At 39.0% G+C, this 26,774-nt stretch overlaps 1 non-coding gene across 1 annotated transcript; it reads left to right on the forward strand.

Moving 5' to 3' along the window:
• Positions 1 to 3,024: 3,024 nt before the first annotated feature.
• LOC121211873 (small nucleolar RNA R71) lies at positions 3,025 to 3,131 on the forward strand. Its single transcript, XR_005907090.1, has one exon. It is a non-coding gene; the product is annotated as a small nucleolar RNA R71 (small nucleolar RNA).
• The last annotated feature ends 23,643 nt before the right edge of the window (positions 3,132 to 26,774 follow it).

The raw sequence follows: 26,774 nt of genomic DNA on the forward strand, positions 1-26,774 counted from the left end.
CTTGCTAGCATAATAGAATGGTTGAAAATGCATGTCTCTTCGCTGTCCAAGAGCTGCACCTACTGCAAAATCACTCACATCGCACATTAGTTCAAAGGGTAAATTCCAATGAGGTGCAACTACAATCAGAGTGTTACTTAGTTTATCTTTCAAGGTACTAAATGCTTCTAAACATTCCTGATTGAAATCGAAAGGCACATCTTTTTCTAGAAAATTCGTTAAAGACTTAGCTATTTTAGATAAATCTTTAATAAATGTTCTATAGAATCTAGTATGTCCTAAAAAGCTTTGGATAGCCTTAACTGAATTAGGGCGAGGTAGTTTTTCAATTGTTTCAATTTTCGCTCTATCAATCTCAATCCCTTTACTAGAAATTTTATGGCCTAACACAATCCCTTCTCGAACCATGAAGTGACATTTCTCCCAATTAAATACAAGGTTCGTTTCCTCACATCTCATTGGAACTCGTTTTAAATTTTTAAGACAAATATGGAAAGAATTACCGAATACCGAGAAGTCGTCCATAAATACCTCCATAATATCTTCTACGAGTTCGTCAAAAATAGCCAGCATGCATGGCTGAAAAGTAGAATGAGCATTATATAATCCAAAAGGCATTCTTCAGTAAGCAAATGTACCATTTGGACATGTAAATGTCATTTTTTCTTAGTCCTCGGGAGCTATTGGGATTTGGAAGTAGCCAGAGAGTCCATCTAGGAAGCAATAATAGATATGCCCAGATAATCTTTCCAACATTTGATCAATAAATAGCAAAGGAAAGTGATATTTTCTTGTGGCATCGTTCAACTTCCTATAGTCAATGCAAACTCTCCATCCCGTGACTGTTCTTGTTGGGATCAACTAATTCTTCTCGTTAGCCACAACAGTCATGCCTCCTTTCTTAGGAACAACCTGCATAGGACTCACCCAAGAACTATCAGAAATAGGATAAATAACTCCAGCATCTAGAAGTTTAATTACCTCATCCTTAATGACTTCTTTCATGTTAGGATTCAGTTGTCTTTGAGCTTGCACACATGGTTTGTATTCATTCTCCATTAAAATTTTATGGGTGCAAAAAGAAGGACTGATCCCTATAATGTCAGAAATCTTCCGAGCTATGGCTCTTTTGTGCTCCTTCAATACTTGAAGCAACTCATCTTTCTCATTCAGATACAAATTTGAAGCAATAATCACTGGTAATGTAGAATTAATTCTAAGAAACGCATATTCTAAGTGATTTGGTAATTGCTTTAGTTATAATTTAGGAGGTTCTTCAATAGAGGGTTTTAATTTTAATTCATCGCTTACTTCAATACCCTCATAATTCTTCTGTCTTAGTGAAGACTCTTTAGAATCTAAATAAATTTTTGTCTTACCTATTACAGCATTATCCTCTTCTCCTTAAATAAAACACAGTTCCAACGTATCCTTATGAACAATTTCCTATAAAGAATCTTGAATAACATGGTCAATAGAATCAATAAAATAACAAAAATCATCTTGTTCTCTAGAGAATCTCATGGCATCATAGATTTTAAAAATAATCTCTTCGTCACCTACCCTAAGCACAAGTTTACCGTCACCCATATCAATAACAGTTCTAACAGTGGCTAAAAATGAGTGATCTAAAATCAAAGGTACTTCAACATCCTTATCCATGTCAAGCACAACAAAATCAACAAGGAATATGAATTTATCTACTTTAACTAGCACATCTTCAATAATACCTCTAGGATATTTAACGGATCTATTGGCTAATTGAATGGTCATCTTAGTGGGTTTTGGTTCCCCAATACCAAGTTGCTTGAACATTTTATAAGGGATCAAATTAAAGCTAGCACCTAAATCAACTAATGCCTTTTCAATATTTAAACTACCAATTAAATAGGGGATAGTAAAACTTTTTAGATCTTTAAGTTTGGTTGGCAATTTATTTTGAAGGATAGCTGAACATTCCTCGTTAAGTTCCATTGTAGACAACTTTTCAAACTTCCTTTTATTTGTTAAAATCTACTTAAAAAACTTCGCATATGTAAGCATCTGCGAAATAGCTTCAACAAAAGGTAAGTTAATATGCAACTGTTTAAAAAGTTCAAGAAATTTATCGAATTGTGCATCTATGCTGTCTTTCTTTAACTTTGCCTGATATGGGATAGGCGGTTTATATTCCTTGAGTACCAGTGTTACACTTACTTCGAGTTTTACCTCCTCGTCATTTTCCTTATTAGATTCTTACGGCAACTTCTTTTCAGGTTCAGTTAACACTTTCCCTTTTCTCAATGTAACTGCTTTTACATGCTCTCTTGGGTTGGGTTCAGTGGTACTAGGCAAACTACCTTGTTGCCTTTCCGAAACTAATTTAGCAAGCTGCCCAATTTGATTTTCGAGCCCTTGAATCAATGCTTACTAATTTTTCAAAGCCATCTCGATGTTTTGGAAACGAGTCTCTAACACTGAAATAATTTTTTCTAACATCTCTTCAAGGTTTGATTTATTTTCTTACTGATAAGGTTGCTGCTGAAAACCCGGAGGGGGTGGTGGTCTTTGATTTCCTTGACCTCCCCATGAAAAATTTGGATGGTTCCTCCAACCTGCATTGTAAGTATTACTGCAAGGATTATTTTGAGGTCTAGGATTATTACCCATATAATTCATTTACTCATTTTTTATGATAGGACTGTAGGGTAAATTTTTCGAATTGCTCATTCCACCTCCACTCGTGTCACACTGCATCACTGGATGTACCTGCGTAGAACCACATAAACCATCTATATTTTTATTTAAATGTTCTACATGATTTGACAACATGTTAACCGCATCAACGTTAAAACACTGGCTGCTTTTGTCGGCTTTGTCCTCATGACTTGCCACTGATAATTATTCAGTGACATCTCCTTCATGAACTCATAAGCCTTCTCAGGTGTTTTATTATTTATAGTACCACCGACAGCTGCATCGATCATTTGCCTAGTTGAGGGGTTTAAACCATTGTGGAAAGTCTGAACCTGTAGCCATAGGGGTAACCCATGGTGAGAGCACCTTCTCAATAAGTCCTTATACCTCTCCCATGTATCAAATAAAGTCTCAAGATCCATCTATACAAAGGAAGAGATATCATTCTTCAATTTGACTATCTTGGCCGTTGGAAAATATTTTTACAAAAAAAAATTGTTCATTTGGTCCCACGTAGTGATAGAACCTCATGATAAAGAGTTCAACCACTGTTTAGCCTTATTCCTCAATGAAAAGGGAAACAACCGAAGGTGAATGGTGTCATTAGAAATGCCATTTATCTTGAAAGTATCACAGAATTCTAAGAAATTGGCCAAATGAGTATTTGAGTCTTCATCCTGCAAACCATCAAACTGAACAAACTGTTGAATCATTTGAATAGTGTTAGGTTTCAGTTCAAAATTATTTGCAGTAATAGCAGGTTTAACAATACTCGATTCAGCCTCAGTGAGAGTGGGCTTAGCATAATCATACATAGTATGAGGAGCAGGATTTGGATTTGGAGGATTCACAGGGAGTAGCTGATTATTCTGATTGTTAGCCATCTCCTCAGTAGCGCCCTCTTGATCTTCCTATGTACTTTGTCAGTTCTGTCTCGCCTCTCTACGATTTCTGTGAGCTATACTTTCAATTTCGCTGTCAAAAAGTAATGGTCACAACGGATTTTTTCTAGTCATAAACTAAAGAAACCTGCCAGAAGCAAATAAAAGAAAAATTAGTAATTAAAAATAAAACTAAAACAAAAATAAAATGAAATAAGATAAAAATGACTAAATTAATAAAAATCTAGCGTTCCTAATATCTTAGTCCCCAATAACGGCGCCAAAAACTTGATGACGTCACGAACTAACTAAAATACGACAAAGATAAGTGCACATATTAAATAGTAGTATAGCTATGGTGAGTCGGGGATATCGTATCCACGAGGACTAAAAGTACTAGTAATTACTGTCTTTTTATTATCTAGCCTACAAATTGAAGGGTTGTTTTAATACCTAATTTTAACTAAACTAATTACTAAGTGACAAAGAGCGAATTGGGAAAATAATCGAAGAAAAACTTATGAGAGAGACAATACCCAGGAAAGAATCCACCTAGACTTCACTTATTATTCTAAATCTAAATTAAGCAATTTATTCATATGACTTGATCAATAGAAATCCCTAAATTATATTAATATCTCTTTCGAGAGTAAAAATAACTGACTCTAGGCTGATTAATTGGAATCTCTTTCCAATTAAAACCCCTATCGTCGCATTAACTCGATCTATGGATTTCCCTATTAGATTTGACTCTAATCTGGTAGATTTATGTCGCCCTATTTTTAGAGTTGCATGCAACTCCACTCCATTATGCGAGATCTACTCTTAGACTGTTACACCCCAAACCCGGCCTATACGTTATGGCCGAATCTGGCAATGCCACATTGAAGTGTTTTCCGAAAAACATAATTTCGTGGAAAAACCCATTCTATATCAAACCACTTTATGATCTTAACGAAAATTTAGGATATCTCGTTCATTGTTAAAGACTCAAGTCGTTTTAGCAAAATGTTAATCATATTAGATTGTTATTACATTTTAAAACATTGTTTGTTACGAAAGCTTTTAAAATATGTTGCGTAAACGTGGTGTTTTGAAAAGCATTTATTATTTTTTTTTTGGAAATTCGCGTCCTACTACTAACAGATATGATTCAAAATAAATAAAATCCCAAATTAAAAGTTAAAAATTTAAAGAGGCCTTATTACAAAAACAAATACCCAAATTAAATTTCGTGTAAACGAAAAGGCAAATATGGAAGCATGTGCGGTTGTGTGGCCACCTTCGAGTCTCCCGCAGCACCGACCTGTCTAAGCCCAGGGATTACCTGTACAGATAAACAGAAGGGTGAGTTTATGAAAACTCAGTGAGTAATCTTTTAATGAATAAACAGTCAACATACAGTATGCATATACAGTCTGGGCCTTAGCCCATCCAGTAACAATTCAGTTTAAATTAGGGCCTTAACCCATTACGGTATCAGTATCAGTGTGGGCTTTAGCCTATTTCAATGACAGTAATAGTATAGTTAAGCAATCAGAAATCCTACCCAACCAGCCTCTACACTCCACTCCATCCAGCCCTACACTCTATGTGGGGATAAAATCAACCCACCCATCCCTACAATCCAAAATAGCACTGGTTACGGCACTAAACAGTATTTGCAGCAGAGCTGCCAGTACAGTACACTTCCTCCAATCATAATAAACCCATCCCCATGCAACATATCATACGTCATGTATTAATATCATACATGTATGCAATATATATAATGGCATGCTCGATTATAGTCAAACATATCATAAAGGCATAATATAGTCATTTTACCCCATAAGGGCATAACAGTTATTTTACTAGTTTGGGGTCCAAGTATACTTACAGACCCAACAGTAGGTATACATTCGTCTCGGGCGACCTGTGCAACCTTAATAGTCTAACAGTGAGAACCCATAATGAGGCCCATGTGGGCTCACACGCCCATGTTGCCCACAAAGTCCAGAAATGACCTTGGCCGCGTGGATACACAGCCTGGCCCAATATTCTCTACATATCCGTGTAACACCCCGTACCTGAGACCGTTGCCGGAGTCGGACACGAGGGGTTCACAGACTAAATTCACTTGCACAATTCATTTTAAAAATTTCCAGGCAGTTGGCTAACTGTGTCACTATCACCTTAAAAATCATATCTTGAGTTCTAAAACTCGAAAATCAGTTTCGTAATTTTTCCCTGAAACTAGACTCATATGTCCATCTACATATTTTTTTATAGAATTTTTGGTTGGGCCAATTAGTACAGTTTATTAGATAAAGTCTCCCCTGTTACAGGGTATGACTACACTGACCTTCATGCATTACGATTTGAATATCTCCCTGTACAGGGCTTCAATACTGATACCGTTTGTTTCTATAGAAACTAGACTCAAAGAGGAATCTATACATATATGGCATACCTTCTAAATGCCTCTGGTTAATTTCTAATGAATTTCCAAAGTCAGATTAGGGGATCCAGAAACCGTTCTGGCCCTGTCTCACGAGAACTTTAACATCTCATAATATACTGTTCATATGAACATTTCGTTACTTTCCAATGAAAATAGATTCATCAAGGTTCGATTAAATAATTTATTCACTATTTAATTCCATTCCTACTATTTTTAGTGATTTTTCACATCCACATCACTGCTGCTGCCAGCATCTATTTTTAAGGTAAACTTTACCCATTTCATGATCCTCCATGGATCAACTAAAGTTTGTCATACATATTCCAAAAATGATCATGAATAACCATTCCCATGGCTAACCGTTACCAACATTTCCATACCTCTCGACGGACAACATACAAAACGATTATAATGCTATGATCAAAGTATATTTAAGCCAATTTCGCATGGCTATCCAAATTTACACAAAACCGAAGGGTACATGACCAACAACAAAAGGGTAGTCCTATACATGCCATTTCAAAGTTCAACCAAAAGTATACCAAAAGGAGCTTTGATAGTGTGGGCGACTTCGACTTCAAAATCCCGAGTCCGATAGCTGAAGAACCAAAATCTATAAAACAGAGAATCAAAGAAACGGAGTAAGCATTAAATGCTTAGTAAGTTTTGAGCAAAGAATTTAGGCACAACCAAAGTATAGCATTCATGTAGCTAAACAGATAATTTCATATGCACAAATTTTCAATACCATACTTACTTCACATTACCAACCCTTATATTCATACACAAAGATCAACTTAGCCAAAGGCCGGTAGCTCATTTATCAACTGAGCGAATACTTATTGTAAGGGCTCAACTAATTCAAAGCACATACGAAACATACCTCAATGTTGGGATGTTACAAGCGTATTAACTGAAATTTTTAAAGCAAGATCGTTCATTCTCAAATCACGTACCTTCGGAATTTAACCGGATATAGCTACTCGTTCAAATGCCTTCGGGACATAGCCCGGTTATAGTAACTCGCACAAATGCCTTCGGGACTTAACCCGGATTTAGTAACTCGCACCAATGCCTTCGGGCTTAGCCCGGAATTAGTAACTCGCACAAATGCCTTCGGATCTTAGTCCGGATATGGTCACTTAGCACAAAGCCTTCGGGACTTAGCCCGGACATCATTCGAATAACCATGCACATTTAATAATAAATCATGACACATTCGTATTTCATTTTCATTAGCAAAACTCAAACGCAAGACACTTATCACTCTTGCAATTTCGGCTCAATAGCCACTCACAAAGAGCATGACTTTGATTTGCTTAAAACATGATCTAATCAAATCATAATCTAAGCTTTATTACTCAAGAACTTACCTCGGATGTGGTCGAACGTTTTCAGCGGCTATTCGATAACTTTTTCCTTTCCCTTATCCAACTGTGGTCCTCTAAGCTCTTGAGCTAATTCAAACAAATTTAACTTATTAAAGTCTCATTATGCTAGCTTATGGCCGAATATGACAAGGAGTTTGATTGGTCATATGGCCACCTTCTAGCTCAACTACACAATGGTCATATGCATTTTTAATCACATCAAGCAATTTAATACAATTCATTCGAACATCAAAAGAAAACCTTAAGGAATCAAACTCAACATTTTAGCTAATATTCCCCCTTGGCCGAATTTTCTAAGCCAAGACAAAAGCATCAATATGCTTGCCTCTAACCGAATACATGCAACACCAATCTTCTTCCTATGGCCGAATATGCATGTCTATGTTGAGGCCGATTATATACTTAATACCACACATAAATGGCATACATTTTACTAACTAATGCATTACATATTATAACTCAATACGCATCCATCATTTAATCCATAACCGAAGCACCATCATGTGTAAGTATATACCTTGAGATAATATATAGGTCATACCAATACATCATGTGCAATCATATATATATGTGCAAGAGCCGAATCACAAATTTGATTATAACCAAATTTAAACATATATCCAAAACATAAATCTTACCTACCATGCAATAAGCATAAATCACACTTATGGATATACCATGGCCGATACTTCCAACAACACCAAATAAAAATATACTTTATGGATCTAAGGTAGAATCAAGAAAGAAACTCATAATCATCAAGATGTAAGCAACTACCATTGTTCATCTAGATTTAGCATGAAACACAACCATCACCCTTATTAATCTCCATAGCCGAAAACCTTACTTATTCCAAAATCACAATTTCAACATGGTTTACCAACAATAACTTGATATCTCACTCAAAATCAACTAGGATTTCAAGAACTAGTATCAACTTCCTTACCTTAATATCGACCTAAGATGACCGATTGCTTCACTCCTTCCTTCCCCCTCTCAATTCGGCCAAGAAGAACCAAAGAACACAACTTGTTTCCTTTCTTCCTTAAAACATTCGGCCAAGAGAAATGAAAAAAGATGGACACTTTTTTTTTTCTTTCTTACATTCACGACAATGGGGAGGGGGGAGAATCAATCACACACATTCTTTCTTTTTTCCATTTCTTTATTACCATACTCCTTATTTTATTGTTCCTAACATACATCACTAACATAACATGTTTGTGACATGTTTCCACTCATAGCATGGCCGGCCACTATGCCTTAATTTGGGTAAATTGACATGCAAACCCATCATTTTCACAATATGCATTAATAGGCCACTTTGCATTTGCCTAGCACATTTCTAAATTTTCTCACATAAGTCCTATTTGATAAAATTCACTTACAATTAACAAAATTCAAACACGAAATTTTCACACATGCACATGTACATATAATGAGCATAAATTATGACGGTTAATTATTTTTATGACTCGGTTTAGTGGTCCCGAAACCACTTCCCGACTAGGGTCACATTAGGGCTGTCACAACTCTCCCCCACTTAAGAAATTTTCGTCCCCGAAAATCTTACCGGTAAATAGGTTTGGGTATCGTTCTTTCATAGAGTTCTCGGTTTCCCAAGTAGCTTCTTCGATTCCATGCTTGAGCCATAACACTTTTACTAACGGAACCCTTTTGTTTCGTAACTCTTTCACTTCACGAGCCAGGATACGAATCGGTTCTTCTTCATAACTCAAGTCAGATTGAATTTCAACTTCTGATGGATTAATCACGTGTGACGGATCGGATCTATAACGTCGAAGCATCGAAACATGAAAGACGTCGTGAATCTTTTCAAGTTCAGGGGGCAAAATCAATCTATACGCAATTGGACCAACTCGTTCGGAGATTTCGTACGGCCCAATGAATCTCGGGCTCAACTTACCCTTACGGCCAAATCTGAGTATCTTTTTCCAAGGCGAAACTTTAAGAAACACTTTATCTCCCACCTGATACTCAATGTCTTTTCGTTTCAAGTCCGCGTACAACTTCTGGTGATCTGTGGCTGCCTTCAGACTCTCACGAATTATTTTTACTTTCTGTTCAGCCTCTTTAATCAAATCAACTCCGAAAATTTTACTTTCACCGAGCTCGGTCCAAAATAATGGTGTACGGCATTTACGACCGTACAAAGCCTCGTAAGGTGCCATCTTAATACTTGATTGAAAACTGTTGTTGTAAGCGAATTCAATCAAAGGTAAATACCGTTCCCATGAACCACTGAACTCGAGGATGCAACATCTCAACATATCCTCAAGTATCTGAATTATCCGCTCGGATTGACCATCGGTTTGGGGGTGAAAAGCGGTGCTAAAGTGCAGCTTGGTACCCAAAGCTTCTTACAATTTCTTCCAAAATCGCGAGGTGAATCTCGGATCTCTATCCGACACAATAGAAATCGGTACACCGTGTAATCTCACAATCTGAGAAACATACAATTCAGCTAGTTTATCCAATGAAAAATCCATACGTACGGGGATAAAGTGAACCGACTTAGTCAGTCTATCCACAACAACCCAAATCGCATCTTTCTTACTTGCCGATACTGGCAATCCAGATACGAAATCCATCGTGACTCGATCCCATTTCCATTTAGGTACCATGATTTGCTGGAGTAAACCAGTAGGCACTTGATGTTCCGCCTTTACTTGCTGACATATTAAACACTTCGAAACAAAATCGAAAATGTCTCGTTTCATACCATGCCACCAAAACTGGCGTCTCAGATCGTTGTACATTTTCGTACTCCCCGGGTGAATTGACATTCGGCTACAATGGGCTTCGTTCAGAATCATCGAAATGAGTTCTGAATTTCTTGGAACACACAACCGACTTCTGAACCTCAAACAATCGTCATCATCAATTTGAAATTCGGATTCCATATTCGGAACACATTCAGCCCGTTTTGCAACCAATTCATCGTCGACTTTCTGAGCTTCACGAATTTGATGAATCAATAATGGTTTGGCCTTTAATTCAGCTACTAACACATTGTCGGGTAGAACAGACAAGTGTACATTCATCGCTCGTAAAGCAAACAGTGATTTCCGGCTTAAGGCGTCTGCAACCATATTAGCCTTTCCCGGGTGGTAATCAATGACAAGCTCATAATCTTTCAACAACTCAAGCCAACGTCTTTGTCGCAGATTTAAGTCTCTTTGAGTCATCAAATATTTGAGACTTTTGTGATCCGAAAATACATGGCACTTCTCACCAAATAAGTAATGTCGTCATATTTTCAAGGCGAATACGATGGCAGCTAATTCGAGATCATGGGTCAGATAATTTTTCTCATGTGGCTTTAATTGTCTCGACGCATAGGCCACAACTCGACCTTCTTGCATCAACACGCAACCTAACCCAAGTAGGGAGGCGTCACTATAGATGACAAACTCTTTGCCTGATTCGGGCTGCACTAAAATTGGGGCTTCAGTCAAATAAGTTTTCAGTTGATCAAAACTTTTCTGACATTTTTCCGTCCATTCGAACTTAATATCTTTTTGAAGTAGCTTCGTCATGGGTGTGGCTATCATCGAGAAACCTTTTACAAACCGTCGGTAGTAACCGGCGAGTCCCAAAAAGCTCCGAACCTCAGTAATATTTCTCGGAGGCTTCCAGTTAAGTATGGCTGAAATTTTGCTCGGGTCAACTCGAATACCCGATGCAGATACCACATGGCCCAAGAAGCTAACCTCTCTTAACCAAAACTCACACTTACTGAACTTAGCATATAACTGCTTATCCCGTAAAATTTGCAACACTAATCTCAGGTGCTCAGCATGTTCGGTCTCATCTCTTGAATAGACCAAGATGTCGTCAATGAACACAACTACGAACTGGTCCACATACTGTCTAAAGATCTGATTCATCAAATCCATAAATACCGCAGGGTCATTAGTGAGCCCAAACGGCATCACTAAGAACTCGTGTGGCCATATCTCATTCTGAAAGCAGTTTTGGGTATATCCGAATCTCGAATTCGCAACTGGTAATAACCCGATCTCAAATCTATCTTTGAAAACACTGAGGCTCCCTTTAGTTGATCAAACAAATCATCAATACGCGGTAACGGATATTTATTCTTTATCGTCATTTTATTCAGCTGACGATTGTCAATGCACAACCTCATGGTTCCATCCTTCTTTTTCACAAACAATACTGGTGCACCCCAAGGTGAGAAACTTGGTCGAGCGAAACCTCTATCAGTCAACTCTTGCAACTGAGCTTTCAACTCCTTTAACTCGGTTGGTGCCATACGATACGGAGCTATCGAAATCGACGTAGTCCCCGGTACAAGCTCAATACCAAACTCTACCTCGTGCACAGGTGGTAAACCCGGTAATTCTTCGGGAAAACATCCGGGTATTCACAAACCACCGGCACAGATTCGGGTTTCTTTTCTAACTCTTTGTCATCAAGTACATACGCAAGGTATGCTTTGCACCCCTTTCTTACATATTTCTGAGCCGACATTGATGACATTACAGCTGGCAACCCCTTTAAGTCTGTAGACTCAACTCGGATTATCTCGTTACTTGTGTACCTCAAATCAATAGTCTTGCTTTTGCAATTCACAACCACATCATGCACGGTCAACCAATCCAAACCAAGAATAACATCAAATTCATCAAACGGCAAAAGCATCAAGTCCGCCGGAAAACAGGAACCTCGAATTACTAGGGGGCATTTCTTACACCCTTTGTCGACAAGCACGTAACGACCCAAGGGATTTGATACCCGAATTACGAACTCAGTAGACTCAATAGGTAAAGTCTTACTGGATGCTATGGTTTCGCATATATAAGAATGAGTAGAACCAGGGTCAATCAAAGCAATCACTTTAGTATCAAAGAGAGTAAAAGTACCCGTAATAACATCTGGCGAGGAAGCATAAGTCCTAGCAGGAGCACGAGCCTCAGATCTGGTCGTAGCATCTCTAGATCCTCTCTGACCACCACTAGCATTGCCCGTATTTCTGGATGGTCTACCTCGAGCTGTGGTAGCACCCGGTTTCCCGCTCTGATTTATATTCTGTTCAGACAACCTCGGGCAATCTTTAATGAAGTGGTCAACTGATCAGCACTTGTAACAGGAGCGATCATGGAATCTACAACTCCCCGAATGCCATTTACCACAATACTGGCACTCCGCTCTGTCCCGACGATCATTTCCAACACTAGCGGCTGAAGTGACTCGTGCACTCACAGGGGGTCGATCGCGATCTCGTCTAGAAAAGCCTGAAGTGTCTCTAGACCGGCCTAAGCCATCTCTAAATTTCTTCGATGACTGTGGGAAGGGCTTCCCCGAAGACCCCTTACGAAACTCCTTTGCTCCCACCTTAGCTTTTCTTTTCTCCATACTGAGCTCCTCGGCCTTGCAAGCTCGCTCGACAAGTGCCACAAATTCACGGATTTCCAAAATGCCTACATACAGCTTTATATCGTCATTCATCCCATCCTCGAAATGTTTACACATCACGGCTTCTGAGGAAATGCATTCTCGTACGTACTGGCTAAGCCTCACAAATTTTCGTTCATAGTCGGTAACCGACATGGAACCTTGTTTGAGTTCAAGAAATTCCTTCCGTTTTTGGTCAATGAATCTCTGACTGATATACTTCTTTCGAAACTCGGTTTGGAAAAACTCCCAAGTTACTTGCTTTCTAGGCACAACAGAAGTCAACGTATTCCACCAATAGTAGGCAGAATCACGTAGCAAGGAGATAGCACACTTTAGGCACTCATCGGGTGTGCAAGATAGCTCATCGAGTACCCGAATAGTGTTGTCCAACCAAAATTCCGCTTGCTCGGCATCATCGCTGTCCGTGGCTTTAAATTCAGTAGCCCCGTATTTTCGGATTCTGTCAACTGGGGGCCTATTTGACCTTATTTGGTCAGTTACCGGAGGTATGGTAGGTGCGGGGGTGGTATTTGTCGGGAATCGAGGTTGTGGAACAGCCGTATTAGTTCGAATGTATTGGTTGAACCAATCATTCATCACGCTATAGAAAGCTTGTCTAGCTTCATCATTCGGGTTACTAGCATTAGGTTGAGAGTCCGCCGGCACTGTCCCTTGTCCGGGAGCAGGCACTACACTCTCAAGATCATCAGCTACTGCTCGGTCGGGACCGGGATCCATTACTATAAATAAACACATTTGCAAATGTCAGAAATCACCACACTATCAAATAATCACATAAAGTGGCATGTATAGCTAAACCAAACGCATTACGGTAGTCCTAGAATCGACTAAACCGTAGCTCTGATACCAATAAAATTGTAACACCCCATACCCGAGACCGTTGCCGGAGTCGGACACGAGGGGTTCACAGACTAAATTCACTTGCTTGCACAGTTCATTTTAAAAATTTCCAGGCAGTTGGCTAACTGTGTCACTGTCACCTTAAAAATCATATCTTGAGTTCTAAAACTCGAAAATCAGTTTCGTAATTTTTCCCTGAAACTAGACTCATATGTCCATCTACATATTTTTTTCTCGAATTTTTGGTTGGGCCAATGAGTACAGTTTATTAGTTAAAGCCTCCCCTGTTACAGGGTACGACTACACTGACCTTCATGCATTACGATTTGGATATCTCCCTGTACAGGGCTTCAATACTGATGCCGTTTATTTCTATAGAAACTAGACTCAAAGAGGAATCTATACAAATATGGAATGACTTCTAAATGCCTCTGGTTAATTTCTAATGAATTTCCAAAGTCATATTAGGGGATCCAGAAACCGTTCTGGCCCTGTCTCACAAGAACTTTAACATGTCATAATATACTGTTCATATGAACGTTTCGTTACTTTCCAATGAAAATAGATTCATCAAGGTTCGATTACATAATTTATTCACTATTTAATTCCATTCCTACTATTTTTAGTGATTTTTCATATCCACATCACTGCTGCTGCCAGCATCTATTTTTAAGGTAAACTTTACCCATTTCATGATCCTCCATGGATCAACTAGAGTTTGTCATATATTTTCCAAAAATGATCATGAATAACCATTCCCATGGCTAACCGTTACCAACATTTCCATACCTCTCGACAGACAACATACAAAACGGTTATAATGCTATGATCAAAGTATATTTAAGCCATTTTCGCATGGCTATCCAAATTTACACAAAACCGAAGGGTACATGACCAACAACAAAAGGGTAGTCCTATACATGCCATTTCAAAGTTCAACCAAAAGTATACCAAAAGGAGCTTTGATAGTGTGGGCGACTTCGACTTCAAAATCCCGAGTCCGATAGCTGAAGAACCAAAATCTATAAAACAGAGAATCAAAGAAACAGAGTAAGCATTAAATGCTTAGTAAGTTTTGAGCAAAGAATTTAGGCACAACCAAAGTATAGCATTCATGTAGCTAAACAGATAATTTCATATGCACAAATTTTCAATACCATACTTACTTCACATTACCAACCCTTATATTCATACACAAAGATCAACTTAGCCAAAGGCCGGTAGCTCATTTATCAACTGAGCGAATACTTATTTGTAAGGGCTCAACTAATTCAAAGCACATACGAAACATACCTCAATGTTGGGATGTTACAAGCGTATTAACTGAAATTTTTACAGCAAGATCGTTCATTCTCGAATCACGTACCTTCGGAATTTAACCGGATATAGCTACTCGTTCAAATGCCTTCGGGACATAGCCCGGTTATAGTAACTCGCACAAATGCCTCCGGGACTTAACCCAGATTTAGTAACTCGCACCAATGCCTTCGGGCTTAGCCCGGAATTAGTAACTCGCACAAATGCCTTCGGATCTTAGTCCGGATATGGTCACTTAGCACAAAGCCTTCGGGACTTAGCCCGGACATCATTCGAATAACCATGCACATTTAATAATAAATCATGACACATTCGTATTTCATTTTCATTAGCAAAACTCAAACACAAGACACTTATCACTCTTGCAATTTCGGCTCAATAGCCACTCACAAAGAGCATGATTTTGATTTGCTTAAAACATGATCTAATCAAATCATAATCTAAGCTCTATTACTCAAGAACTTACCTCGGATGTGGTCGAACGTTTTCAGCGGCTATTCGATAACTTTTTCCTTTCCCTTATCCAACTGTGGTCCTCTAAGCTCTTGAGCTAATTCAAACAAATTTAACTTATTAAAGTCTCATTATGCTAGCTTATGGCCGAATATGACAAGGAGTTTGATTGGTCATATGGCCACCTTCTAGCTCAACTACACAATGGTCATATGCATTTTTAATCACATCAAGCAATTTAATACAATTCATTCGAACATCAAAAGAAAACCTTAAGGAATCAAACTCAACATTTTAGCTAATATTCCCCCTTGGCCGAATTTTCTAAGCCAAGACAAAAGCATCAATATGCTTGCCTCTAACCGAATACATGCAACACCAATCTTCTTCCTATGGCCGAATATGCATGTCTATGTTGAGGCCGATTATATACTTAATACCACACATAAATGGCATACATTTTACTAACTAATGCATTACATATTATAACTCAATACGCATCCATCATTTAATCCATAACCGAAGCACCATCATGTGTAAGTATATACCTTGAGATAATAGATAGGTCATACCAATACATCATGTGCAATCATATATATATGTGCAAGAGCCGAATCACAAATTTGATTATAACCAAATTTAAACATATATCCAAAACATAAATCTTACCTACCATGCAATAAGCATAAATCACACTTATGGATATACCATGGCCGATACTTCCAACAAAACCAAATAAAAATATACTTTATGGATCTAAGGTAGAATCAAGAAAGAAACTCATAATCATCAAGATGTAAGCAACTACCATTGTTCATCTAGATTTAGCATGAAACACAACCATCACCCTTATTAATCTCCATAGCCGAAAACCTTACTTATTCCAAAATCACAATTTCAACATGGTTTACCAACAATAACTTGATATCTCACTCAAAATCAACTAGGATTTCAAGAACTAGTATCAACTTCCTTACCTTAATATCGACCTAAGATGACCGATTGCTTCACTCCTTCCTTCCTCCTCTCAATTCGGCCAAGAAGAACCAAAGAACACAACTTGTTTCCTTTCTTCCTTAGAACATTCGGCCAAGAGAAATGAAGAAAGATGGACACTTTTTTTTTTGTTTTCTTTCTTACATTCACGACAATGGGGAGGGGGGAGAATCAATCACACACATTCTTTCTTTTTTCCATTTCTTTATTACCCATACTCCTTATTTTATTGTTCCTAACATACATCACTAACATAACATGTTTGTGACATGTTTCCACTCATAGCATGGCCGGCCACTATGCCTTAATTTGGGTAAATTGACATGCAAACCCATCATTTTCACAATATGCATTAATAGGCCACTTTGCATTTGCCTAGCACATTTCTAAATTTTCTCACATAAGTCCTATTTGATAAAATTCACTTACAATTAACAAAATTCAAACACGAAATTTTCACACATGCACATGTACATATAATGAGCATTAATTATGACGGTTAATTATTTTTATGACTCGGTTTAGTGGTCCCGAAACCACTTCCCGACTAGGGTCACATTAGGGCTGTCACAACTCTCCCCCACTTAAGAAATTTTCGTCCCCGAAAATCTTACCGGTAAATAGGTTTGGGTATCGTTCTTTCATAGAGTTCTCGGTTTCCCAAGTAGCTTCTTCGATTCCGTGCTTGAGCCATAACACTTTTACTAACGGAACCCTTTTGTTTCGTAACTCTTTCACTTCACGAGCCAGGATACGAATCGGTTCTTCTTCATAACTCAAGTCAGATTGAATTTCAACTTCTGATGGATTAATCACGTGTGACGGATCGGATCTATAACGTCGAAGCATCGAAACATGAAAGACGTCGTGAATCTTTTCAAGTTCAGGGGGCAAAATCAATCTATACGCAACTGGACCAACTCGTTCGGAGATTTCGTACGGCCCAATGAATCTCGGGCTCAACTTACCCTTACGGCCAAATCTGAGTATCTTTTTCCAAGGCGAAACTTTAAGAAACACTTTATCTCCCACCTGATACTCAATGTCTTTTCGTTTCAAGTCCGCGTACAACTTCTGGCGATCTGTGGCTGCCTTCAGACTCTCACGAATTATTTTTACTTTCTGTTCAGCCTCTTTAATCAAATCAACTCCGAAAATTTTACTTTCACCGAGCTCGGTCCAAAATAATGGTGTACGGCATTTACGACCGTACAAAGCCTCGTAAGGTGCCATCTTAATACTTGATTGAAAACTGTTGTTGTAAGCGAATTCAATCAAAGGTAAATACCGTTCCCATGAACCACTGAACTCGAGGATGCAACATCTCAACATATCCTCAAGTATCTGAATTATCCGCTCGGATTGACCATCGGTTTGGGGGTGAAAAGCGGTGCTAAAGTGCAGCTTGGTACCCAAAGCTTCTTACAATTTCTTCCAAAATCGCGAGGTGAATCTCGGATCTCCATCCGACACAATAGAAATCGGTACACTGTGTAATCTCACAATCTGAGAAACATACAATTCAGCTAGTTTATCCAATGAATAATCCATACGTACGGGGATAAAGTGAACCGACTTAGTCAGTCTATCCACAACAACCCAAATCGCATCTTTCTTACCTGCCGATACTGGCAACCCAGATACAAAATCCATCGTGACTCGATCCCATTTCCATTTAGGTACCATGATTGGCTGGAGTAAAACCGTAGGCACTTGATGTTCCGCCTTTACTTGCTGACATATTAAACACTTCGAAACAAAATCGGAAATGTCTCGTTTCATACCATGCCACCAAAACTGGCGTCTCAGATCGTTGTACATTTTCGTACTCCCCGGGTGAATTGACATTCGGCTACAATGGGCTTCATTCAGAATCATCGAAATGAGTTCTGAATTTCTTGGAACACACAACCGACTTCTGAACCTCAAACAATCGTCATCATCAATTTGAAATTCGGATTCCATATTCGGAACACATTCAGCCCGTTTTGCAACCAATTCATCGTCGACTTTCTGAGCTTCACGAATTTGATGAATCAATAATGGTTTGGCCTTTAATTCAGCTACTAACACATTGTCGGGTAGAACAGACAAGTGTACATTCATCGCTCGTAAAGCAAACAGTGATTTTCAGCTTAAGGCGTCTGCAACCACATTAGCCTTTCCCGGGTGGTAATCAATGACAAGCTCATAATCTTTCAACAACTCAAGCCAACGTCTTTGTCGCAGATTTAAGTCTCTTTGAGTCATCAAATATTTGAGACTTTTGTGATCCGAAAATACATGGCACTTCTCACCAAATAAGTAATGTCGTCATATTTTCAAGGCGAATACGATGGCAGCTAATTCGAGATCATGGGTCAGATAATTTTTCTCATGTGGCTTTAATTGTCTCGACGCATAGGCCACAACTCGACCTTCTTGCATCAACACGCAACCTAACCCAAGTAGGGAGGCGTCACTATAGATGACAAACTCTTTGCCTGATTCGGGCTGCACTAAAATTGGGGCTTCAGTCAAATAAGTTTTCAGTTGATCAAAACTTTTCTGACATTTTTCCGTCCATTCGAACTTAATATCTTTTTGAAGTAGCTTCGTCATGGGTGTGGCTATCATCGAGAAACCTTTTACAAACCGTCGGTAGTAACCGGCGAGTCCCAAAAAGCTCCGAACCTCAGTAATATTTCTCGGAGGCTTCCAGTTAAGTATGGCTGAAATTTTGCTCGGGTCAACTCGAATACCCGATGCAGATACCACATGGCCCAAGAAGCTAACCTCTCTTAACCAAAACTCACACTTACTGAACTTAGCATATAACTGCTTATCCCGTAAAATTTGCAACACTAATCTCAGGTGCTCAGCATGTTCGGTCTCATCTCTTGAATAGACCAAGATGTCGTCAATGAACACAACTACGAACTGGTCCAAATACTGTCTGAAGATCCGATTCATCAAATCCATAAATACCGCAGGGGCATTAGTGAGCCCAAACGGCATCACTAAGAACTCGTAGTGGCCATATCTCATTCTGAAAGCAGTTTTGGGTATATCCGAATCTCGAATTCGCAACTGGTAATAACCCGATCTCAAATCTATCTTTGAAAACACTGAGGCTCCCTTTAGTTGATCAAACAAATCATCAATACGCGGTAACAGATATTTATTCTTTATCGTCATTTTATTCAGCTGACGATAGTCAATGCACAACCTCATGGTTCCATCCTTCTTTTTCACAAACAATACTGGTGCACCCCAAGGTGAGAAACTTGGTCGAGCGAAACCTCTATCAGTCAACTCTTGCAACTGAGCTTTCAACTCCTTTAACTCGGTTGGTGCCATACGATACGGAGCTATCGAAATCGACGTAGTCCCCGGTACAAGCTCAATACCAAACTCTACCTCGTGCACAGGTGGTAAACCCGGTAATTCTTTGGGAAAACATCCGAGTATTCACAAACCACCGGCACAGATTCGGGTTTCTTTTCTAAATCTTTGTCATCAAGTACATACGCAAGGTATGCTTCGCACCCCTTTCTTACATATTTCTGAGCCGACATTGATGATATTACAGCTGGCAACCCCTTTAAGTCCGTAGACTCAACTCGGATTATCTCGTTACTTGCGCACCTCAAATCAATAGTCTTGCTTTTGCAATTCACAACCACATCATGCACGGTCAACCAATCCAAACCAAGAATAACATCAAATTCATCAAACGGCAAAAGCATCAAGTCCGCCGGAAAACAGGAACCTCGAATTACTAGGGGGCATTTCTTACACCCTTTGTCGACAAGCACGTAACGACCCAAGGGATTTGATACCCGAATTATGAACTCAGTAGACTCAATAGGTAAAGTCTTACTGGATGCTATGGTTTCGCATATATAAGAATGAGTAGAACCAGGGTCAATCAAAGCAATCACTTTAGTATCAAAGAGAGTAAAAGTACCCGTAATAACATCTGGCGAGGAAGCATAAGTCCTAGCAGGAGCACGAGCCTCAGATCTGGTCGTAGCATCTCTAGATCCTCTCTGACCACCACTAGCATTGCCCGTATTTCTGGATGGTCTACCTCGAGCAGTGGTAGCACCCGGTTTCCCACTCTGATTTATATTCTGTTCAGACAACCTCGGGCAATCTTTAATGAAGTGGTCAACTGGTCCGCACTTGTAACAGGAGCGATCATGGAATCTACAACTCCCCGAATGCCATTTACCACAATACTGGCACTCCGCTCTGTCCCGACGATCATTTTCAACACTAGCGACCGAAGTGACTCGTGCACTCACAGGGGGTCAATCGCGATCTCGTCTAGAAAAGCCTGAAGTGTCTCTAGACCGGCCTAAGCCATCTCTAAATTTCTTCGATGACTGTGGGAAGGGCTTCCCCGAAGACCTCTTACGAAACTCCTTTGCTCCCACCTTAGCTTTTCTTTTCTCCATACTGAGCTCCTCGGCCTTGCAAGCTCGCTCGACAAGTGCCACAAATTCTCGGATTTCCAAAATGCCTACATACAGCTTTATATCGTCATTCATCCCATCCTCGAAACGTTTACACATCACGGCTTCTGAGGAAATGCATTCTCGTGCGTACCGGCTAAGCCTCACAAATTTTGTTCATAGTCGGTAACCGACATGGAACCTTGTTTGAGTTCAAGAAGTTCCTTCCGTTTTTGGTCAATGAATCTCTGACTGATATACTTCTTTCGAAACTCGGTTTGGAAAAACTCCCAAGTTACTTGCTTTCTAGGCACAATAGAAGTCAACGTATTCCACCAATAGTAAGCAGAATCACGTAGCAAGGAGATAGCACACTTTAGGCACTCATCGGGTGTGCAAGATAGCTCATCGAGTACCCGAATAGTGTTGTCCAACCAAAATTCCACTTGCTCGGCATCATCGCTGTCCGTGGCTTTAAATTCAGTAGCCCCATATTTTCAGATTCTGTCAACTGGGGGCTTATTTGACCTTATTTGGTCAGTTACCGGAGGTATGGTAGGTGCGGGGGTGGTATTTGTCGGGAATGGAGGTTGTGGAACAGCCGTATTAGTTCGAATGTATTGGTTGAACCAATCATTCATCACGCTATAGAAAGCTTGTCTAGCTTCATCATTCGGGTTACTAGCATTAGGTTGAGAGACCGCCGGCGCTGTCCCTTGTACGGAGCAGGCGCTACACTCTCAATATCATCAGCTACTGCTCGGTCGGGATCGGGATCCATTACTATAAATAAACACATTTGCAAATGTCAGAAATCACCACACTATCAAATAATCACATAAAGTGGCATGTATAGCTAAACCAAACACATTACGGTAGTCCTAGAATCGACTAAACCGTAGCTCTGATACCAATAAAATTGTAACACCCCATACCCGAGACCGTTGCCGGAGTCAGACACGAGGGGTTCACAGACTAAATTCACTTACTTGCACAGTTCATTTTAAAAATTTCCAGGCAGTTGGCTAACTGTGTCACTGTCACCTTAAAAATCATATCTTGAGTTCTAAAACTCGAAAATCAGTTTTGTAATTTTTCCCTGAAACTAGACTCATATGTCCATCTACATATTTTTTTCTCGAATTTTTGGTTGGGCCAATTAGTACAGTTTATTAGTTAAATTCTCCCCTGTTACAGGGTACGACTACACTGACCTTCATGCATTACGATTTGGATATCTCCCTGTACAGGGCTTCAATACTGAAGCCGTTTATTTCTATAGAAACTAGACTCAAAGAGGAATCTATACATATATGGAATGACTTCTAAATGCCTCTGGTTAATTTCTAATGAATTTCCAAAGTCATATTAGGGGATCCAGAAACCGTTCTGGCCCTGTCTCACGAGAACTTTAACATCTCATAATATACTGTTCATATGAACGTTTCGTTACTTTCCAATGAAAATAGATTCATCAAGGTTCGATTACATAATTTATTCACTATTTAATTCCATTTCTACTATTTTTAGTGATTTTTCACATCCACATCACTGCTGCTGCCAGCATCTATTTTTAAGGTAAACTTTACCCATTTCATGATCCTCCATGGATCAACTAGAGTTTGTCATATATTTTCCAAAAATGATCATGAATAACCATTCCCATGGCTAACCGTTACCAACATTTCCATACCTCTCGACTGACAACATACAAAACTGTTATAATGCTATGATCAAAGTATATTTAAGCCATTTTCGCATGGCTATCCAAATTTACACAAAACCGAAGGGTACATGACCAACAACAAAAGGGTAGTCCTATACATGCCATTTCAAAGTTCAACCAAAAGTATACCAAAAGGATCTTTGATAGTGTGGGCGACTTCGACTTCAAAATCCCGAGTCCGATAGCTGAAGAACCAAAATCTATAAAACAGAGAATCAAAGAAACGGAGTAAGCATTAAATGCTTAGTAAGTTTTGAGCAAAGAATTTAGGCACAACCAAAGTATAGCATTCATGTAGCTAAACAGATAATTTCATATGCACAAATTTTCAATACCATACTTACTTCACATTACCAACCCTTATATTCATACACAAAGATCAACTTAGCCAAAGGCCAGTAGCTCATTTATCAACTGAGCGAATACTTATTTGTAAGGGCTCAACTAATTCAAAGCACATACGAAACATACCTCAATGTTGGGATGTTACAAGCGTATTAACTGAAATTTTTACAGCAAGATCGTTCATTCTCGAATCACGTACCTTCGAAATTTAACCGGATATAGCTACTCGTTCAAATGCCTTCGGGACAAAGCCCGGTTATAGTAACTCGCACAAATGCCTTCGGGACTTAACCCGGATTTAGTAACTCGCACCAATGCCTTCGGGCTTAGCCCGGAATTAGTAACTCGCACAAATGCCTTCAGATCTTAGTCCGGATATGGTCACTTAGCACAAAGCCTTCGGGACTTAGCCCAGACATCATTCGAATAACCATGCACATTTAATAATAAATCATGACACATTCGTATTTCATTTTCATTAGCAAAACTCAAACACAAGACACTTATCACTCTTGCAATGTCTATGTTGAGGCCGATTATATACTTAATACCACACATAAATGGCATACATTTTACTAACTAATGCATTACATATTATAACTCAATACGCATCCATCATTTAATCCATAACCGAAGCACCATCATGTGTAAGTATATACCTTGAGATAATATATAGGTCATACCAATACATCATGTGCAATCATATATATATGTGCAAGAGCCGAATCACAAATTTGATTATAACCAAATTTAAACATATATCCAAAACATAAATCTTACCTACCATGCAATAAGCATAAATCACACTTATGGATATACCATGGCCGATACTTCCAACAACACCAAATAAAAATATACTTTATGGATCTAAGGTAGAATCAAGAAAGAAACTCATAATCATCAAGATGTAAGCAACTACCATTGTTCATCTAGATTTAGCATGAAACACAACCATCACCCTTATTAATCTCCATAGCCGAAAACCTTACTTATTCCAAAATCACAATTTCAACATGGTTTACCAACAATAACTTGATATCTCACTCAAAATCAACTAGGATTTCAAGAACTAGTATCAACTTCCTTACCTTAATATCGACCTAAGATGACCGATTGCTTCACTCCTTCCTTCCTCCTCTCAATTCGGCCAAGAAGAACCAAAGAACACAACTTGTTTCCTTTCTTCCTTAGAACATTCGGCCAAGAGAAATGAAAAAAGATGGACACTTTTTTTTTGTTTTCTTTCTTACATTCACGACAATGGGGAGGGGGGAGAATCAATCACACACATTCTTTCTTTTTTCCATTTCTTTATTACCCATACTCCTTATTTTATTGTTCCTAACATACATCACTAACATAACATGTTTGTGACATGTTTCCACTCATAGCATGGCCGGCCACTATGCCTTAATTTAGGTAAATTGACATGCAAACCCATCATTTTCACAATATGCATTAATAGGCCACTTTGCATTTGCCTAGCACATTTCTAAATTTTCTCACATAAGTCCTATTTGATAAAATTCACTTACAATTAACAAAATTCAAACACGAAATTTTCACACATGCACATGTACATATAATGAGCATCAATTATGACGGTTAATTATTTTTATGACTCGGTTTAGTAGTCCCGAAACCACTTCCCGACTAGGGTCACATTAGGGCTGTCACAATCCGTGCGATTTATTCGTGTGGTACCCACAAGTTCGAGGGGCCCACACGGCCCATTTCGGCCCAACATGACCCAAAATGGCCTAAGCCCACAAAATCACTCATGGTGGCCTCTACGATCAAACGCCCATGTTTATGCATTCTGATTACCACACAAGTGAGCGCATGCTTGTGTAGCGTCAATGGTCATATTTTCTGGCTTTTGCCAATATATGATTTGGGCAGTGTCTACACACCTGATAGGATTCTAGGTTCGCAACCCCTCCTGAGATGAACTATACTTCCACTATTTTAACCGATGTTGCCTTACAACTCTATAGGTAAACCAAGTCCAACACGACTAGATACTGCCAAAGTAACATTATTAGAACCTTAACATTGTTTAATTAAAATGGTCTCATTCCCTAATTTTTGGCATAACTTCCCCCTTACCAGAAGGCTTATAGAGCTCACATGACAAGAATTGGGCGCAACAGGAAGAACAGGTTCGACAGAGAACTGAAAAGGAAGATTGAACCGCAACAGAAAATAAATGAGGGTGTAACGACTGGTACAGACAAAGAAAAGAAAAACTAAAAGAGTAGAAGTCAAGCAGGGACCTACTGAAAATGCAAAACCTAGATTCAGAGAAATGAGTAGTCGACCTATACTCCACACGAAAGCCGGAAGCACTCACTTTGACAGAGGTAACAATGGAACAGTTACCCCTCCTAATAGAAATCAACAACACATGAAGAAGGAAAAAAGAGATGAGAATCGGCAATGAACAACAAGGGAAAGATTAATGAAATAAAAATAATATTCGGGTACAAGGGAATGAGGTATTCAGCTACACAAAACCGAGTGTGAGCAATGGGAAAGCAACAAGAATAATCGAGAGAAGAAAAGTGAAGGGGAGAGGGAAAGTCGATCAATCAAAGCACAATATTGGAGAGCAATACCAAAATAGGCCAACCCGAAAAGTACCCGAATGGTCACAAGTAATATTTGGCTACCAAACAAACAACACTCAAAAGAATGAAAAGAAGAATAGAGAGCAAAACTAGAACACGATTTCGGCACTAAGAGTAAAATGTCCTATGACCGAATTGGCACAATGGAATTCCCACATTCGGCATACTACTCCCTCACACCTCAACCTCCCTTAATTCTTTCCTAAAATCTTTCCACAATATCCTCCTAGAATTCGACTACACACTCCCTACTCCCCTCAAACACTCCAACTGCCCATTAGCATCAGAATTCCACTGACATACAACCTCTTACACGGCACAACAGTAAAATAAATCACTTCTTTTGTATTACCAAGTCTCAAACCTCAGACCCCATGGAACAATCCACACGCCCCTACCCCTTAGATCAGTAGGCCTTTTATGACATGTTTTCCCCATAATTATTTAAAAACCTACTGCCTAGAGTCAAGGGTTTATTCCTTAAAAACAAAACTTTTTGCACATGCCCAGGCTTGAACCCAAGACTTCTTAAACACTTCCCAAGACACTTAACCACTGAAGTAGACATGCATTTGTGTGTCACTAACATACAAAAATAAACACTAAGATTTTGGGGCATTACATAGACAGGGACTTTTGCTCCACTGAATAAGCGCATCGATCATAAATTAATATCCTGAAAACATTAAAAACATGAAATAAGAACACATAATTGAGATCAAGAACAAATGCTTATCATCTAATTCAGAACAAATCAAATAATAAGATCTATCTTAGTTTTCATCTTCCCTAGGTATTTAGGGTATTTAGTTCATAATGTGTGAGGAAAAAATCTCAAAAATAGGAAAACAACAAAACATAAAGAAACCCAAAAACTTCGAGAGAAATTGAATGGAGATCTTCATTCTTGAAGGAGATTTTGCTTCTAAGTTGAATCTGTCAGTGTTCTTCGAGTCTTTTCTGCGTTCTACTCTGTGTGTCCCCTTAGGTCCTCTTCTAGTATGCATTTATAGACTTTAGACCGCTCAGAAACCCTAAAAATTGGCTTTTTTGTGTGTTTAGGACATAGGGAGCGATATTGACACACCCACACTTGCTTAGCCCATGTGGAAATAGTCTTGGCCATGTGGATCTTTAAATCAGCCCGTTTGTCCATTTTTGGCCTGTTTTCCTC

Source organism: Gossypium hirsutum, chromosome A12 (assembly GCF_007990345.1).
Source record: "Gossypium hirsutum isolate 1008001.06 chromosome A12, Gossypium_hirsutum_v2.1, whole genome shotgun sequence".
NCBI classification, from domain to species: Eukaryota; Viridiplantae; Streptophyta; class Magnoliopsida; order Malvales; family Malvaceae; genus Gossypium; species Gossypium hirsutum.